At 37.7% G+C, this 20544-nt stretch overlaps 1 long non-coding RNA gene across 1 annotated transcript in view; it reads right to left on the bottom strand.

The window, feature by feature from the left end:
* Window positions 1-20544, bottom strand: part of LOC145286334 (uncharacterized) — a 347817-nt gene that overhangs the window by 289027 nt on the left and 38246 nt on the right. The gene's annotated exons all lie outside the window — the stretch shown is intronic.

The raw sequence follows: 20544 nt of genomic DNA, 5'->3' as shown, positions 1-20544 counted from the left end.
GTTACGGGATATGAAGTCAGTCCTGGAAATTACTCAAACCGCATTACACATTACTTTATTTAATGTATATTTTTAACATTGGGATGAGAAATATGAAGTCAGTTCCGGAAATGGCTGCAACCATTTACATTTTGGACATTACTTTATTTAATGTATATTTTTAACAGTACGATGGGAGATAAGAAGTCGGTCCCGGAAATGGCTGAAAAAGTTTATGATTTATACATTACTTTATTTCATGTATATTTTCAAGAGTGGGGTGGGGATTATAAGTCAGTTCCAGAAATGGCTGAAACAGTTTACTATTTAGACATTACATTATTTCACGAATATTTTTAGCAGTGGGTTGGGGGATATAAAATCAGTCCCGGAAATGGCTGAAACAGTTTACGATTAAAACATTACTTGTATATTTTCAACAGTGGGGTGGCGGACATGAAGTAAGTCCTGGGATTGAATGAGATGTGCAAATATATACTATCAGAAAGCGTCGCAAGTATTGAATGAGATAGGTGGAAAACATATAGTAGCAAAATACCCAGCGTCGCCCGGGATCGAATGAGATAGGTGAACGATATATATATTAGTAAAATATGAGGCGTCACCCGGGATTGGTTGGTTGGTTTTTGTTTTACGACATAGCAACCTTTTTCAGGTTATTTAATGCCGAATCTAGTTATTTTGAGGAACGATTTTTAATGGAGTATATTTTTTTTTTAAGTCGGATTCTATTTAACCCATAGTTGGGACCCTAACAGGTACTACCACTCCGGGTCAGTGGACCTGGGAGCAATGGCAATTAAAGGGTGGCTCCACACTCCCCAAGACCCGCAAGGTGGAGCCTCACCATCGGATATAGTTTTAGGTCATATCCAGGACCACACCCGGGATTGGATAAGATAAGTGAAACATATATACTATGAGAATACCCAGAATTGATTGATTTGTTTATAATGAAATAATCAGCATAGGCAATATATCAAAGTTATTATTTAAGTAAGGGGGAGCGACATAGTGGGTTAAAGTTATGAAAAATTGTCGAAATTAGTAACATATCCAAGAATTATGAAAAATGATGAAATGTGAGTTACTTGATTGGTGTGTTTGTAATGATATAATAAGCCCAGACAATATATCAAATATATAAGTAGAAGGGAGAGGCATAATGTGGGTTTTTAATTATAAAAATTATTGTCGAAATTAATAACATATCCAGGATTATGAACGAAGATTTAATGTGAGTTAACTGATTGTGTGTTTATAATAAAATAATCAGCCCAGGAAATATATCAAAGTAATTATGTTAGTAAGAGAGGGCGATAAGGATGGTTTAAATTATGAAAAATAATTGTCGAAATTAGTAACACATCCAAGAATTATGAAATATGATAATGTTATTCAATGTATTAGTGTGTTTACTATGAAATAATAAGACCAGACATAATATCAAAGTTATTATTTTAGTAAGTGGAGCAATGATGGGTGTTAAAATGATGAAAAATGATTGTCGACATTAGTAACATATCCAAGAATTATGAAAAATGACGAAATGTGAGTTAACTGATTGGTGTGTTTGAAATGAAATAATCATCCACGATTATATATCAAAGTTATTATTTTAGTAGTGGGGGGGTTGATAATGTGGGTTAAAATATTAAAAATAATTCTCGAAATGAGTAACATATCCAAGAATTAAGAAAAATGATGAAGTGTGAATTAATTGATATTTGTGATTTTATGAAATAATCAGCCGAGACAATATATCGAAGTAATTTTTTAGTAAGAGATAGCGACGAGGATCGTTTAAATTATAAATAATGTTTGTCGAAATTAGTAACATATCCAAGAATTACGAAAAATTATGAAATATGATTTAATTGATTGGTGTGTTTATAATAAAATAATCACCCTAGACAATATATCAAAGTTATTATATAAGTAAAGGGAAAGGAGATAAGGATGGCTTAAATTATGAAAAAATATTGTCGAAATAAGTAACATATCGAAGAATTACGAAAAAAATGATGAAATATCAGTTAATTTACTGGTGTGTTTGTAAGGAAATAGTTAGCCTAGACAATATATCAAAGTTATTATTTAGTAAAAGGGGAAGGGCGAACATGTGGGTTAAAATTATGAAAGATGATTGTCGAAATAAGTAATATATCCAAGAATTATGAAAAATGATTAAATGTGATTTCATGCATTAGTGTGTTTGTAATAAAACAATAAGCCCATACAATATTTCAAAGTTATTTTATTAAGGAGGGGGCGATAATGTATCAAAGTTATTATTTTAGTAAGGTTGAGCGAGAACGTGGGTTTAAATATTAAAAAAATATTGTCGAAATTAGTAATATATCCAAGAATTACGAAAAAGGATGAAATGTGAATTGATTGATGTGTGTTTTTGTAATGAAATAATCAGCCTAGACAATATATCAAAGTTATTATTTTAGTAAGGTGTCCGATATGGTTAGTTTAAATGATGAAAAATTGTCAAAATTAGTACCATATCCAAGAATTATTAAGAATGACGAAATGCGAGTTAATTGATAGTTGTTTTTTTATAAAATAATCAGCCGATACAATATATCAAATTTAATATTTTAGTAAACAGAGGGGCGATAATGTGGGTTGAAATTATGAAAAATTATTGTCGAACATAGTAACATATTCAATAATTATGAAAATGATAAAATGTGAGTTAATTCACCGGTGTGTTTGTAATGAAATAATCAGCCGAGGAAATATATCAAAGTTATTATTTTAGTAAGGGGGCAGTACATTTTTAATAAAAAAAACTTGAATAATATGATTGTGCCTTAATTAATGCTGAACAGAACGCTCACAGCATGCCCAGCTACAATATATTACATATGAAAAATGCTGCTGTGGAATTTCCACAGGTCCTGCTAGTATGATATAAATGCGGGAATGCCTCAGGTGTCTATCCTCGGAACTCTGTTATTCCTAATATTCATAAATGACCTCCTTGACAAAATTGTCTGTGAGATGGGTATGTATGCTGACGACACCACGCTCTATAACAGACATGACAGGAAAACAAATGAACACATATCTAAAGAAATGGCAAAAACTCTAGAGGAAGACCTCCGATCCATAGTGGAATAGGGACAAAAATGGATGGTCACATTCAATGCTGCCAAGACTAAATTGTTTCCTTCAATAATTACAAGAAACCTTCCCTACCGCCAATAGCAATGGCCAATGACTCTTTATCTGAAAGTACATCTTTCAAACTGCTTGGCCTAACGTTCACAGGAAACATGAGTTGGAACAATTACATTGAGAACATTGCCAGGACCGCTGCAAAGAAGGTTCTCTCTACCGTGCTAGAAAGCTATTAACGCCTGAAAGTATCCTATACCTCTATAAGACCACCATTCGCCCATGTATGGAGTATTGTTGTCACATTTGGGCTGGTGCATCTGCCACTAGTCTCTCACTCGTAGTCGCCAATCTGATAGATCCTGAACTGTCAGCTAATCCTCTGTTACATCGATGAAATGGTGCAACCCTCTGTCTGTTCTACAAGTACTTTAACGGTGAATGCTCTAATGAACTTCAAGCACTTGTGCCCTCTCGAAGTAAATACCCCCGACAAACCCGACAACCAGGTAAATCCCACCCCTTCACAGTAGAGATCCCTCGATATAGGAGAGCCGTCTACTCTAGTAGTTTCTTCTCCCAGAACAGCTAGACTTTGGGATGCTCTTCTGGGCCCTTGCTTCCCTGACTTTACTGACATGCAGAAGTTCAAGTGTAACGTGAACCGCCATCTTGCTGCCCAACTCCCTACACAGTACCCCTGATGCTTATATCTCCGATAGTAGCCCCCTACAACAAAGTGGCAATGTGCCTTGTTTGTGGTGAAAATGTAATATATTTTACATACAGTACAGAGCGTTGTTGCTTAATTGTTTTTTTTTTGTAATTTATTGTATAGTTGCACATGTACATCTATGTATATATTGTAATGTAAATTTATGAATTAAATAAAAAAAAAAACAAATAAAATCTTCCATACAATTTGGCCAATCACTTTTAAGCCGTTGTACATTTATTTTAGCAACGTTCTAAACACGTTAAACACATTTTTTTTTACACACGAAATGCTTCACAGTTTTAAGTAATTTAAATGTAATTTGAACTGAAGCATATAAAGTATCCAGATTTTAAACGAAACAGTAATCAAAAACTGTCTGAGAACGACTGAAGAAAATCAGTTGAAAGTACTTGCAAAAAAATAAAAGATGGACGAAAACGACTGCGGAAGTTTCTTACACAATTTCGACAGAAATATTAGAAAAATGGACAGATTACAAAAAAGACAATTTAGCAGAAACACTCTGTGCTGTTCAACAATGTGTCTAAACAAAAAACATTATATATTGCAATCATGAAGAGAAGATTTATTATTCACGATTAAAAGTAAAATCCGTAAAACACTTTTTTTTAATTAATTAAAAAAAGTGTTTTACGACAGAAGAAAAATAAAGGGGGGGGGAGTCAGGTTTCGCCCTCGATTTCTCAAAGCTGTATCGAGGGATTTAAAAAGGGGAAATCGAAAATATGTCCATTAAAATAAAGGACGCATAGATCATCCTTTGATGTGTTATGAATAAAGGAAGATACCTATCTATGATCTATGCATCATCGTTGCTGCCGTCAGGAGAAGGAGTGACGTTTCAACTCGTGTTAACATCTATGACCCATGCATCCATCAACAGTTGATTATGGTGAAGCTCATTTGTCCAGTTCAAGACTGCCTTTGGGAATCCTAAGACTTATCGGAAGAGTTCGCCGCTGCACTCACCACTGCTTTGAAAATCCATGCAGACAACGCACACACAGTCGCCCATGCACCAGCGCCAACATTAGAGCAGAAACTGAAACTGGACCCACCTAGGATTGGTCGGGGTTGCAACCCAGACCAATGGTCCTCATTCACACGCCAGTGGAACATGTATAAAGTGGGCATGGCCATCACACACACCACACTCCCCATAGCCCTATTCAACTGTTGTAAAGATGATCTACGCAGATTTATAATGCATGACATCCATGACGATGTAGCCTCAATGACCGAAGCACAACTGTTGGCAGCCATCAAACGCCTGGCAGTAAAAGAGGATAGCATCCTGGTACACAGGATCAAGCTGAGCAATATGACTCAGCCCTCAGGCACTGGCATAAGGACACACTTGGCCAGCCTCCGTGGTCAGGCAGTCTTGTGCCAGTATACAGCAAGGTGCAAGGTTGCTGGTTGTGATCACACATTCGAATATAGCGATGAGATAATCAAGGACAATCTGATTTGTGGAATCGCAGACCCGGACATCATGGCGGACCTTCTCGCTGATAGCAAGACAGACCAAACACTTGATGAGACTGTCAACTTTATTGCTCAGAAGGAGCAGGGAAAGCCACTCAGTCGGCGGTTGGCACCCAGGCTGGGGCTATAGGGCACTCCACACTCAAGAAATTCCCTGGTAGACCACCCTGCTGGGCATGTCGTGGACCAGTGCATGAGGCAAAAAATGATAGAGACACTAGGTCACAGCGATGCCCAGCCTGGACATTCACCTGCACCAAATGTTCTGTCAGGGGGCACTACAGTTCCGCTTGTAGCAAGTGCACCTCATGTGGTGCGTGGGGACATCGTGATAAGTCCTCACGTTTTTGTCGTGGCCAGCAGCCCACCAACCGCTCATCCAAGCCCCCTCCAGGCAGGACATCTGGGGTGCATCATCAGTCAGATGACCCGGAGGACATATATACCAAGTCTGTTTTCGATCAGTGGTGCGGGACCGAGGACTGTCGCACATCCACAACTTTTAATGGATGCAATCCTCCCCTTGTACATCACATATTTGATGGTGAGTGGGTGGCACGTGCTTCAGAGCCCCACCCTATGATGACTGTCACATTAACCCCATGCCCTGACGACCACGCCATTCTAGGCCACCCCATCACTAACGGTGGGAGACTCCTCCCTACATCCATCTCCATGATCGCACACTCAGTGTTGTCAAAGCTGCATTATGCCCATTCAACATGCATATGATATGGGCTTTTCAGGCTCCGATATCATACCCATGCGGCTCACCATGAGAGGGGCTATAAGAGAAGATTTAGGTGTCCTGGGTGGTATAGTGGTCAAAATCTCTACCACTGACATGTCAGGATCGGACAGATGCACCAAGCAGCTCACATACCCCTCAAGCAAAATTGACAGGGCTTTTATGTGCAGGGAAGCTCTTGCGACTTTGGGTGCTCTTCCGGCTAATTTTCCTTCAATCTCAACCTGGCAGCCACGCGCCGCCGTGGCTGGAATAGATGACGAACCCACATGTTCATGCCCAATGTGGCCGGAAGAGTTACCTACCGACCTTCCTCCAGGGCTGGATGACAGACCTGAGAGTGTGCCAGCTCTCAAACAATGGGTGTTGGACTACTACGGTTCATCCACATTCAATACTTGTGAACATCGTCCTATGCGTATGATGTCGGAGGAGCCATTGCAACTATGTTGATCCAAAGGCCCGCCTCCATGCTGTTCACAAGCCTGCGATTATGCCTCTTCATTGGCAAGAACAGATGCTTCATGATTTGGAAAGAGACGTGCGTCTGGGTGTGCTTGAGAATGTTGGCCCAAACACTCCTGTGACATGGTGCTCACGAATGGTGGTGGCAGCCAAGGCGGATGGGTCCCCTCGACGCACAGTGGACCTGCAGCACTTAAATCGACATTCTGTTAGGCAAACACACCATGTTCAGAGCCCGTTCCATCTTACTGAGCAGGTACCACAACATACCCTAAAAACTGTGACAGACGCATGGAATGGATACCACTCTGTCAATCCACCCAGATGATCGTCATCTGGCCACTTTCATAACACCTTGGGGACGTTACAGATACAGAGTCGCCCCTCAAGGATTCTTGGCTAGTGGTGATGGATACAATCAGCGATTCGATGCCATCATTGCTGACTTCCCAGACAAAGTGAAGATTGTGGATGACACGCTAAAATGGGCGATCTCCATAAGAGAGTCCTTCTTCCAACTGTGTAGATGGTGTGACCTTCTGTACCACAACGGGGTCACCTTGAACTCCAAGAAGCTTCAGTTCGCTCAGGAGACAGTAGACTGGGGTGGGCTCACGATTACATCCACCAACATCTGCCCATCCTCCAATTTCATAGATTCTGTCCGGAGTTTCCCTACGCCAACGGACATCTCAAGCGCCAGGGCATGGTTTGCCTTGGTGAATCAGGGAGCATATGCCTTTTCCATGGCCAGCAAGATGAAACCCTTTCGTCACCTACTCAAGCCCTCCAACAGATTTATCTGGACTGACATGCTCGACTCGGCATTCTAACAGTCTAAGAAAGCCATTATCAATGAAGGATGGAGTACGCCTTTTCGATCTTGCCCGTCCAACCTGCCTCTCTACGGACTGGTCTGTGAATGGTATTGGCTTCTTGTTGAAGCAGAAGTACTGTGAGTGCCCGGTCAAGCTGCCTACTTGCTGCCCGCATGGATGGAAGCTGTGCCTCGTCGGTAGTCACTTCATGTCCCCGGCAGAGAGTAGGTATGCTCCAATCGAAGGGGAAGCACTCGCAGTTGTGTACACATTGCATCAGACTCGTTACTACATCCTTGGGTGTGAGGACCTTATTGTGACGACTGACCACAAACCATTGATAAGAGTCTTAAACAACCAACCTCTCACCGACATTGCAAACCGCCACTTGCTAAACCTAAAGGAGAAGACCCTGTCATACCGGTTCACACTCATTCACATCCCAGGTCATAAGAACAAGGGAGTCGATGCAGCATCCCGTTACCCGACTTCAGCAGCAAAACAGCTGCAACTACCAAGTGAGCCACCAGAGATCACCCCAGATTGTCTCCCGGCTGACATTGAGGAACTGGCTGATGAGGCGAGCATGTCATCCAGCGCTTGTGCTGCTCTGAACTCAGTCACTGATGAAGTTACATGGGATATGGTTCGTGAAGCCACATTCTCTGATTCTACGTTACAACAGCTCATGAACGCAATTCAGGAACGCTTCCCAGACAATTCCCGGGATTTGACCCTGGAACTGCACCCATATTTTAGATACAGTGACAGCCTATACAGTGTTGATGGTGTCATATTGATGGGAGAGCGGATTGTTATACCTGCATCACTGCGTCAGAACATCCTGAATGCCCTTCATGCTGCCCATCAAGGAATAGGCACCATGACGGCCCGTGTTGCTGACTCTGTATTTTGGCCCAGTATATTCACAGACATTGGACTGGTCCGCGACAGATGTGGTCATTGTAATTTGGTAGCTAAATCCAACCCTCTGCAGCCGCCTGCTGATATAATTCCCCCAGATTATCCCTTCCAGTGCATCACCTGCGACTACTTCCACTACCTCAACATGGACTATGTGGTTGTGGTGGACAGATATTCCAACTGGCCGATTGCTTATAAGTCGCAATCCGGAGCAGCGGGGCTCATCAAACGTCTGCGAGAAATATTCGTCACTTTTGGTATCCCAGAAGAAATCACATCTGATGGGGGCCCCCAATTTACGGCTGGTGAGACACGGGCTTTCTTAGCTTCAGGGGGGGGGTGAACCATAGGGTTTCCAGTGTTGCCAACCCCCATGCAAACAATAAGGTGGAAATTGCAGTGAAAACCGTCAAGTGCATGTTAATGAACAACACTGGGCCTGGTGGTTCTCTGGACACTGGGAGATTCCAGAGAGCCATGATTACATACAGGAATTCCATCGACCCTGAGATCAAAGCCTCACCTGCACTGGTACTCTTTGGCCGACAAATCAGAGACGCTATCCCAATCCCACTTGGGAGGTATTTTCCACACAACACACGGCAAGAAACCATGACATTCCGTGAAAGGGCCCTAGCTCGCAGGCACTCCAGAGAACATGAAAAGTGGGATGCTCACACCAGACTCCTACCACCTCTACGTGTTGGGGACCATGTGTACCTACAGAATCTTGTAGGCAACCATCCAAAGCGCTGGGAGCGAACAGGAGTTGTTGTGGAAGTACGGCAGTTCCACCAGCATGTGGTCTGGGTGGATGGATCCGGTCGCGTGACCCTACACAATAGACAGCATCTACGAAAATTCATACCATTTCTGCAGAGGCAGACACCTCTACAGGTACAGCCCCATAATGCCCCTGCCCAAGGTCAGGGCCTGCCCACCAAGTCTTTGGAACCTCGGCCAATTGTCACCACATCTCCATCACCTTCCAATTAGCATCCTGACACCACAGGCCCATCTTCGGAGCGTCCACCCCCAACACCCATGGAACCCATGCAACAGCCATCACAGACGCAGCCAGCATCCCACAATCCGTCTGAGCATGACAGCATCCCTCTACCCTGTGCTGGCATGGAACCAGCTCCGGTTCTTACTCCCCACGGAACGCCTCCCATGCCTGAGAAGAAGGTGCTTCGTGCCCTGGCACGTCTACTACCACATAACGTGGCGGGACGCAGTGAAATGGAACATTCCACACGGCGAAATCCGCGTTATGACAAGTGATCGTGATATGGTTAGACTTGGACCAGCCAGAATAATGCTGTGAGTGTGAGGGCAGTCTACCCCAATGACCACTCTAGTCCGATGTTGTGTGTTAACCACAGACTTGGTTGGTGTTCAGTTGGAGACTTTTGTTGTATTTATTCAATTAAGTTTTGTGGTTACCCCAAAAACTTGTGGGGGGAAGGGAGATAGATAGATACGCATTAGATATGTCTAGTAGTGCTGCACTTCTAACACTGTATTTGTTCTGTTTGTGTTTCAGGATGCATAGATCATCCTTTGATGTGTTATGAATAAAGGAAGATACCTATCTAACATCGTTGAAACTGAATTCAACAGATGTAGTGACAAATTTTATCAGCTCAACAAATGTTTCAGAAATAGGAGGAGGGTTAGGGAGGAGGTGATATTTGGTTACGATATAAAAATCTGTACAGATGTCTGTAGTCTCTAAAATCGGGACACAAGTAAACAGGTTGCTAATGTCATAAGAACACACATTAACAACTTTAGACTTTTGAATAAAGTCCGCAAAATAAAATGAATCTTTAAGGTGGTATGTACTGTAATGTTCTAATGCTGGTTGTAAAATATTTAAGATCCATTTTGAAACCTTATGCTGTGATGATCCTACAATAGATAAAATAGATCAAATTCAGATATACCTCCTCCCGTTTAACACCGGTCAATGGAATACAAAATTCTAAACTATGATCGAGTATTAAAACTTCAGAAAGAAACAAGTCCTAGGAGAATATGTTTAGGATTTTCTTGCCAATATTTGAGTTGGTGCTACATCAGAACTTTCTGTATATAAATATTGAACTAGGAAATCGGTAATTGAATCAGAAAAAACTATTGGAATCGTCCCGTCATTGATATATATTTCTATATAAACCTATAAACCGTAAAACAAGTTTTCCTTAATACTGACACAAGACTAGTACGATTGTTGCTACGTATTGAGTTACAAACGTACATACGAGTTTGAGATCGTATATCTGTAAGACATTTCCATGATTAGAAAACTTAGAATTTAAAAGTCAAGCATAGATATACTTTAAATTAACCTTACAACGCAGCAATAATTTTTGTAGCTTTACTCTGTCGTTCTGTCGTTTACCATTGGTCTAGAACTATACTCGACTATGTCTCAAATAACATAGGCATAACCCTAGAACTGTCAAGTTTACATTTCGCCGTTAAAAACGAAAAGGCTTAAACTCATTTCTGCACAACTGGTTCGACGCATTCGTTTGATTTAATAATAATAATAATAATAATAATAATAATAATAAAACAATTAAAACACATCATAAGCCAACCAAATGTATTTCTCTAAATTTATAAAAATTGTCGTTTTCATCCACCCTGAAGGCATAAAAACGACAGATTTTTTTCATCAATAAACAGTTGAGCCAAAATCCACAAGATTCTTTTTTTTTTCAGTCCCATCTTTCACTTCTCCGTCGGGCTTGATGTTTCTATCTTAATTCACGCATACACACAATCATTAGCATACGCACACAGACATTATCGCACACACATACAAATAACTCAATAACTTTTCTTATCGTCTGCTCATCCAAAACTAATGTATAAACTTATTCATTTTAAATAGCTTTCTTGTTGAACTTCATTTTTACAATGGAAACAAATGAATATGACTCTTAGTAATAACTTCTAATTAATTATAATTTGGGCAATTGTGTGAAGCTAGAGCATATATATATATATATATATATATATATATATATATATATATATATATATATATATATATATATATTAGTAACTTTCACTATATGGAAATCGCTCCAGACAAGGTAGGTGGCCCACTTGATGTAATAAGCTAAAAAAGTACTACTTCAAGATCCAAACTTGTAAACGTAAATATTAAATTGAATATATTCTTGCGTAGAAAACAGCAATTCTTTCCTCTTTACCGGAAACATCGCTCATGGATTAATAAGGCATCATGAAGGAAGCGAGTGTTACGCGGCTGACAAAAGTAAAGCCAAGCTCCATTTTCTACTCTCCTTAAAAATATGAAGTAATGAACCTATAAAATGTATATAACAATCAATCAACAGTGTTTCATCCCCGTAAGGAATCCTCAAGCATAAACTCATGAAATTCGTGTTTAATTTAATTATCTAATCAGATTCATTGTTATTCCCGCCCGAGCGTTTATATTTTCATAAGCCAATGACAAGATTCTACTAGCTTCCATTTCTTCTTCTATTGTTCTGTTTCTGTAAAGAGCGACGCGCCTATTTCACAACTATAAGCATTATTGAAGTAACACTGAAAATCTATGCAAAAAATATATTTTCTCATAACATTATATGTGGATACATGGTTATCATAATTGAAACGTTAATGAGCTAACAATTTATTAAAATAACACGATTTTTAGTTTGAAAAAAAAAACAAACTTTTCTAATTTATAATATTAGCAGGCCGCTCGGTGTTGCCTGGTCGTAAAATACACACAAATATCATATTTTAATTTATGTAGAATTCATATTATGAACAGAAATACTATAGTATCAAACGTAACCTTAAATTGCTTTAAAAAATAAAGTAAAAAGAAAAACGGAAAGAAACTGAGAAATGAGTATTTTTTTCCAAACAGTTCACTTCTTGTAAGTAAAAAAAAAAAAAAAAAAATACTCGAGCCGAGATCGAAACCAAAACCTAAAGACAGCGAGTCAAGTACGATAACCATTAGGGCAGCTTGGCACAATCTTTAAAGAGTGTTTTCAAACCTAATTATTCTTAACATAAGTAATCTGTCATGTGAACGATTCACGCATGCGCATTCGTGAAACAGTTGATAAATAGATAAAAATCTGATGACCACCCACGTATCAATTTTGACCCCATTTTTTTCCGGATAAAAATCAATTAAAAAGTTTTCCACATGTCTGAATTTCCCATATACCTAATTTTAAATCAAGAATTTGTTGAGTGTATAGATTGAGAAGTGTCCTTACACGCATTCTCATTTTTATAGGCATTATGATTATTTCGAATGTAAACATTCTAGACTAATCGCCATAAATAACCGATGAAAGATGCGTCCATGTAATCTGTGTTAATGATATAAATGATATTACAAATTGAAACCGTACCGACAGACAAAGCATCTTGTTTAGATACATAGACACATAGTTAAAACCTGTCTGTATGAATATAGCTGTGCAGATGATATGTTAAATAAAACGCAAAGATTATAATCGACTGAAACGAATTTAATAAAATGCAACAAAGAATTTGGAGCTTTTACATTAAAACGCTGCGCTTTGCATGGTTTTGTTTTTACCGAATTGAAATAAAGGAAGAAAAATATCACGATTTTGTCATGAAGGTTGAATTCGATTTTCTTTTAGAAAAGAGTTTGTTTGAATTTATGCGACGAGAACATTATCTCTTGATTAAATTACATCCGTTTATTCGACTCTTTTCCTTCTCTCAGCTAACCAACTATCAAAAAAGCTTTTTTTCCCCAGCAACAAACAAGACTTCTTTTCGATAGAAACGGATTCCACTTACATAGGTTTCCATCACTTGGACGATTCAAAACAACGGGGGTTCAGATTTATTAAACTCTCTATCAGACGACGACAATATTATTTTGTCATTATCGAAGTTGGACCAGAGGATTTTATTAATTTCCTATTCAAGCAAATTATGCGTAACAGAAATGTCTTAATGAAATGCTAGCCTCTCAAATTGAGATCAGGGTTTGTTTACGCACACATGTTATGACTTGTTTTTGCTAAATTGGAATTAGCGGTATACAGGGTAATCTGGTGATACCTGGGGAAAAAGCTTTCTTGTCAGCCCCCCCCCAAAGACGAAGCTTATAATACCGTAATATAGGAAAAAGAAATATTATTATGAATTATATATGTATCCATATCCCTTGATCCCCTGAGGGGCATAGGCCATCTACAACTTCTTTGTAGATGTTTTTGTAGCGAGGGTGAAAGTGCTGGCTCCACGCCCAACCTTCCCAGATGGTACATACAGCGCCTCGCCTTACCAAATGATCACCCATCTGGTACTGGCCAGGCTCAACGTTGTTTAACTTCGGTGATCTGGCGAGAACCGGTGTGTCAACGTGATTGTTCCGTACGTATTATATATCTATACCGACCTAATATTTTTAATCATAGACAGCTAACGTACTTCCATCATTTTCTGAAGAGCCCTACCAGGAACAAAGACAAGACAAATCGCTTTTATTGTGTATTGAATACGTTTTTCATGATATTTGAAATTTTGTTTTAACAGATACTGGAAAGCATTCTATTCTAATAGCTGCTTTCCTCATATTACTTTCCTTTGGAATTTCTTCTGTTCACCATCTTTACCAACTGCGAAAATTTAAATGTAATGTTAACAAACATCTTGTTGCACAACTCACCACTTAGGTTGCTACTTATAAATTTGGCCCAGAATCAAAGTAACACTTACTTCTCAGAAATATGCCTGTTTTGCGTGAATATAAAATGCAAACAATACAACTAATAATAATGAAAATAAAAAATTACTCTCCCATTTGTCGGCCTTATGCCATATGATACGCATGTGTGAAGTATGTAAAAACCCTGAAAAGTAAAAGATATGTCCCCGACAATCAATCCTTTGGTGTGTGGTATTAGTTCTGAGTAATTCTAGGTCAACTCTGACATGCATTGCTTTCTCGATTTAAGGAGTTTAGGTATGGCTAGCTGTAGAATGCACAATCACCGCAAAGTGACGACAGGGCTGCTTAAACAATTTTAAGGCCCTCCTCCCCAGTAATACATTCATGCTCTAGTATATTTTCTCGACCTTCCAGACATTTGGTAACAAATGATGAAAGTGGGGAAGAGGGATAGCAAGGTGAAATTATTATTTTATTTTTTTTAATTGCTTTTTAACCCTAAACATGGCACAGTGTCGCTTGGATGTTAGAGCATACTATTTAGAACAAAACCTGCATGTAGGAAGTTGAGCAGCAAGATGTCTGTTCACATTACACTTGAACTTCTGCAGGTTAATACAGTCGGGCAAACAAGGAACCGGGATGGAATTCCAAAATTTAGCAGTTTGAGGGGAAATGTTTGAGTAGAACGTTTTCAGGCATCTACGGAAATCTACAGTGAAGGGTAGGGATTTTGCTGCTTGTTAGATTAAATAAATATAACACAGACGCTTTATAACCTCTTCTAATTTATTGCTTATGGTTCCTAGTAGCATCGGGCAGCCCTTCTAGTCATATATAAAGTAATGAAATGTTCCCCTATCTAATTGACCGGTATAGCTTCTTAAAAAACTTCATTTAAAAGTCCATTTGAATTTGTGTTAATCCAATTACTGGAATATGCTTCATAAAGAATAAAAATATACTAAACTACCGGTTAAAGGAGGCGGTAAAGCCTGGATGATTTACCTCCGTCCCCAAAGGTAATGGTAATTCTCGGGAAAATGGTATCATGATAAACATATATTACATTACTCAGCTAAGGAGGAGGTAATACATGGTAGGATGGTCAACAAAACAGATACTATAAATAAGCTACTAATCCAAAAGGAGTAGAAAGTAGATATTCTCTTTACTTTCGACAGCTGCGTAACTCTCACTAATCTGATTTTGTCCATTAGTCCTCGTATTCCTGTTACATGATAAGGGCTGTTCCCTTTTCATGTAAGTATAAAAATAGGGAATTAATTAAATGTAAAAATGAAATAGAATAGACGAAATTCGAACCTCGTAATTTAGGTTTAGAAATAGATTATGAGAGAGAATTAGAAAATGGAATGTAAAAACAAACCGTTGTTTAGCTTAGAGATAAAATAGTTTTAAGAAAAGGAATGTGCATTTGTCAATTCTGTTATGAAATTGAATTGAGGAATGCAACTATAGGATAATTTAATAAACATGTTTTTAACATATTGGAAATATAGGTTACTGGAAATATAGGTTAAAATTCCTTTTGTAAACAAAGGAAAATGTTTTGGACACGCATTTTCAGAACACGTGGAAGAAGACATGTTTAACATGGGTATGACGTCATGGAAAATGGGAAGTTCTCGATATAGTTAGAAACTTTAGAGTTAAGCAGAGAGAGAGTCTGAAGACGACAGACGACAGTCTGGAGTCCAGAGATGGACAGTCGAACGTCTGGAAGCGAGACGGTCACCTTTGAAACATAGAATGTAAAACTTTGAATTCCTGACTACGAAAACCACCGACCGGTCCATGGAAATAAACGCATCATGTGTTTTTATAAACGTCGTCTTTGTGTTGTAATTCTACCAAAAGGTAAAGTGAAATTGTCATTATATGTCTTATATATCCTGTGTTTTAAAATGTCTTCACATACACAATGTCTCTACATCTCATATCTACAATGTGAACACTAAGACTGTCTCAACAATGTTTCCTCACTCAAAGAGCTTCTACTACACTTCTAAGTATGAACATTTTATATATATGAATCTCTTCATAACACGAACACAGAACGCAACATCTCTCTTAATAAGACTCTCTAAGACTCACTTTTAATAAGACTTCCTAACAACGAACAATAACAACAACAATAATGATGAAAACTATATATTACATTCCAGGATCTCTGTTTCTGACAAACAAGAAAGAATTGCTGTTTTATAGATCAGAATCTGACTTAAGTTTTATCAAGTTTTTGACCCTGCGGTAATATTTTTGAAACACTTCATAACAAATGCCTTCATGCCCTGGAGCGATTTCCATAAAAAATATATGGAAGGATTGTCCTACCTTCTTAAAAAGAAGTAGTAATTACTGGGTTGGTTGGTTGTTTTTCGGCATATCAACCCTTTTCGAATTATTTAATGCCGAATCCAAAGATTTTGAAGAAAAATTTTTTTAATAGAATATATTTGTTGTTTTCAAGTCGGTTTTTATTTAACCCATAGTTGGAACCCTAACAGGTACTACCACTCCGGGTCAGAGTGGACCTGGGAGCAATAGCAATTAAAGTGTGGCTCCACACTCCCCAAACCCCGTAAGCTGGGGCCTCACCACTGGATATAGTTTAAGGTCATATCCAGGACCCCCATTGAGGGACATTTACCCTCTGCAGGGGGGCAGTCGGTGTATTCTAATGCCCCACCGACAGGGCCAGTAATTACTGGGAGAATGGCTTTTTGACAACAGAAACTGTACATCACTACCCATCCCATAAAAGATGATAATAGATTAAACCTGTTTTTCATTTCATCGTTTAAAGAAGACTAACACACACACACACACATATATATATATATGTATATATAAAATACTTATGGTACTTTGGTCCAAGATCAACTTGCAGTATCTGCTTTCAGCATTCCAGCAACATCAAATGTTTTACTATCGATGAAATTATTGTTTACACTATTTTACAAAGAAATCACCATTTATCAAGGCTTGGAAGCCACTGAAGGATAAAAGTTAACGAATGTAATCTGGTAGTTCAGCAATCGTTAATGGTGTAGATTGGGTAGAATTTGGATTATTTAAGGAGACGGCTCAACAAGAACTTGTTTACATTAGATTTGAAGGCTACTATGTTGTAGTCAGCTGAGAAGCAGGCCAGTGTTCCACAGGCGAGCAGTTCTAGCAAAGAAACTTTGTTCATGGAAGCTGTATTTAGATTTAGGCACAGCTCCGCGGTGAATCCATTGGAAGTAGTCAGCTTAACTGATATGTGTGAATACCGCCTCAAGAAGAAGAAGAAAAAAAAGAATTTTAGGCTCATCGCGAGTCACAGCTTCCACTTGGTGCAGATTGCGAACCCACGTGACTTATTTTTCACCATTCCTTCCGATCCAGGCCAAGTTGGTTGATAGATGTTCAACGGTTGAGAGATATCCAATCAAAAACATTTTCGCCCCACTTTTTCTTTGGCTTTCGTCTGTCTCTTTTGCCTTCTAACATACCCTCGAAGCATAACTTTGATAAGCCAGTGGTTGATCGTTTGATATGGCCGAAAAGTTTAAGGGTTTTATTTTTGACTTTATCAAAAAGAGAGAGATGGGTAGAAAAGTAGTTTGACGGAGGGGGGATATTATTTTTTTTGATCACGTGATGTTCTGTATTACGTGATTTTGAAACACCTCAATGCAATTAGTTTGAATTTTAGGCTACAATAGTTTTATGGCAACAGAAACGACAACACTACCCCATAAAAAGATATAATAATAGATCAAACTGGTTTTTCTTTTCATAATTTAAAAATAAGTTAAAGAAAAACATTTTTATGGTACCTTTATCTTTTGTCTAAGATCAACCTGTAGTATCTATTTTCACCATTACAGCAACATCAGATGAAATTATTGTTTAAATATAAGAAAATGTAACAATGCAAATTACAAATATATTGCAGGATATTAATGTATTAGAAACTGTTTATGGAATTAGTATGCAGATTAGGATTGACTAAAACTGCGAACGTTTACAGATTACTATGTATACGGTATTTCAAAATCTAATTTACCACAAAATTAAACTGATTTGATGTTGAAATAGGACAAGGGAACAATCTACTATGTATTCAGTTGGATATGAGAATACATTTGTTGGAGAAAGTTTGCCACCAAGTCATAGTATCGACTAATGATTGGTTAAAATGAATTTATAATGCGGCGGATTAATTAGAAGGAGTCGGCTTAACGGACTCTGGGTGAATGTCGCCCCACGAAAAAGAAAATAAATGAATTTAAAGCTATAATACAGTCAAGTAAAAGTATAATTCTCCTACCAATATTTGCCGTTTATATAGAGAAATTTAAAGACTGTATTCGTGAAATATATCCTAGAAATTATTGAACCAAGTGTCTTTAGCGGAGAGGCTACGCTAAACAATAAAAAAGAAAATGAACAATAAATTTCCAATTCACTTAAGATATTGGCCTCTCCTAAGTAATTAAAAGAAAGACAAGCGTTTCGTGAGTACACTTTGTACATTTGTCACTTTTGTTTCAATTCCTATAATTGAATAAACGAAAATGGCAAATCTTAATTGAATGAACAAGAAAAAAAGGACATTATAAAAAATATTAAAAAATATATATAAAAACAACTTCACTGCGTTAAGTCAATCAAGCTTATAAATCCTCATCGATTTAATGTTCGTTTTTCATACCGATATCCAAAACCCATCTCTGTCCTATTTTTCATAGGTTTTTTCCTTGGCTTTCCACTATGAACTAAACCTGCTACTTCAACTGTTCTACACTGACTTACCCATGAATTACTATTGGATATTGACCGGAAAACGTCAAAAGGTGTGCTGGTCGATGATTATGATTACTCAAGCCTAAACGTTTTTGCAGCTAAAATGTCTTATAGATTAAAAAATATTTAGAATAAATATTTTTTTACATTAACTTAGGAATGTTAACTTAAAAATGTTATAACAATTTCATTGACAACTTAGAAATAATGGCATGTAAAAACAGCAGGTGATTATCTTAGTGACGTATAATAATGACGTCATTTAGAAGGAAGATGGTCTTTTTGAGATATGTGGAAATTAGAAAAACACAGTTAGTCGCAGTCGGCAGAGGGAGAGAAACAGTCGATAAATAGTGATGGCTCCGAGCAGAGTATGTCAGAAATGGCGATAGTCAGAACACAAAGATAACGTATAATAGTCAGAAGACAAAGATAACGTATAATAGTCAGAAGACAAAGATAACGTATAATAGTCAGAAGACAAAGATAACGTATAATAGTCAGAACACAAAGATAACGTATAATAGTCAGAACACAAAGATAACGTATAATAGTCAGAACACAAAGATAACGTATAATAGTCAGAACACAAAGATAACGTATAATAGTCAGAACACAAAGATAACGTATAATAGTCAGAACACAAAGATAACGTATAATAGTCAGAACACAAAGATAACGTATAATAGTCAGAACACAAAGATAGCGTATAATAGTCAGAACACAAAGATAACGTATAATAGTCAGAACACAAAGATAACGTATAATAGTCAGAACACAAAGATAACGTATAATAGTCAGAACACAAAGATAGCGTATAATAGTCAGGACACAAAGATAACGTATAATAGTCAGAACACAAAGATAACGTATAATAGTCAGGACACAAAGATAACGTATAATAGTCAGGACACAAAGATAACGTATAATAGTCAGGACACAAAGATAACGTATAATAGTCAGAACACAAAGATAACGTATAATAGTCAGAACACAAAGATAACGTATAATAGTCAGAACACAAAGATAACGTATAATAGTCAGAACACAAAGATAACGTATAATAGTCAGGACACAAAGATAACGTATAATAGTCAGAACACAAAGATAACGTATAATAGTCAGAACACAAAGATAACGTATAATAGTCAGAACACAAAGATAACGTATAATAGTCAGAACACAAAGATAACGTATAATAGTCAGAACACAAAGATAACGTATAATAGTCAGAACACAAAGATAACGTATAATAGTCAGAACACAAAGATAATGTATAATAGTCAGAACACAAAGATAACGTATAATAGTCAGAACACAAAGATAACGTATAATAGTCAGAACACAAAGATAACGTATAATAGTCAGAACACAAAGATAACGTATAATAGTCAGAACATAAAGATAACGTATAATAGTCAGGACACAAAGATAACCTATAATAGTCAGAAGACAAAGATAACGTATAATAGTCAGAACACAAAGATAACGTATAATAGTCAGAACACAAAGATAACGTATAATAGTCAGAACACAAAGATAACGTATAATAGTCAGAACACAAAGATAACGTATAATAGTCAGAACACAAAGATAACGTATAATAGTCAGGACACAAAGATAACGTATAATAGTTAGAAGACAAAGATAACGTATAATAGTCAGAACACAAAGATAACGTATAATAGTC

The sequence above is a fragment of the Euprymna scolopes genome, chromosome 10 (genome assembly GCF_053919585.1).
Source record: "Euprymna scolopes isolate OS-2025 chromosome 10, ASM5391958v1, whole genome shotgun sequence".
NCBI classification, from domain to species: domain Eukaryota; kingdom Metazoa; phylum Mollusca; class Cephalopoda; order Sepiida; family Sepiolidae; genus Euprymna; species Euprymna scolopes.
This window is presented reverse-complemented; position numbering and strand designations above follow the sequence as displayed.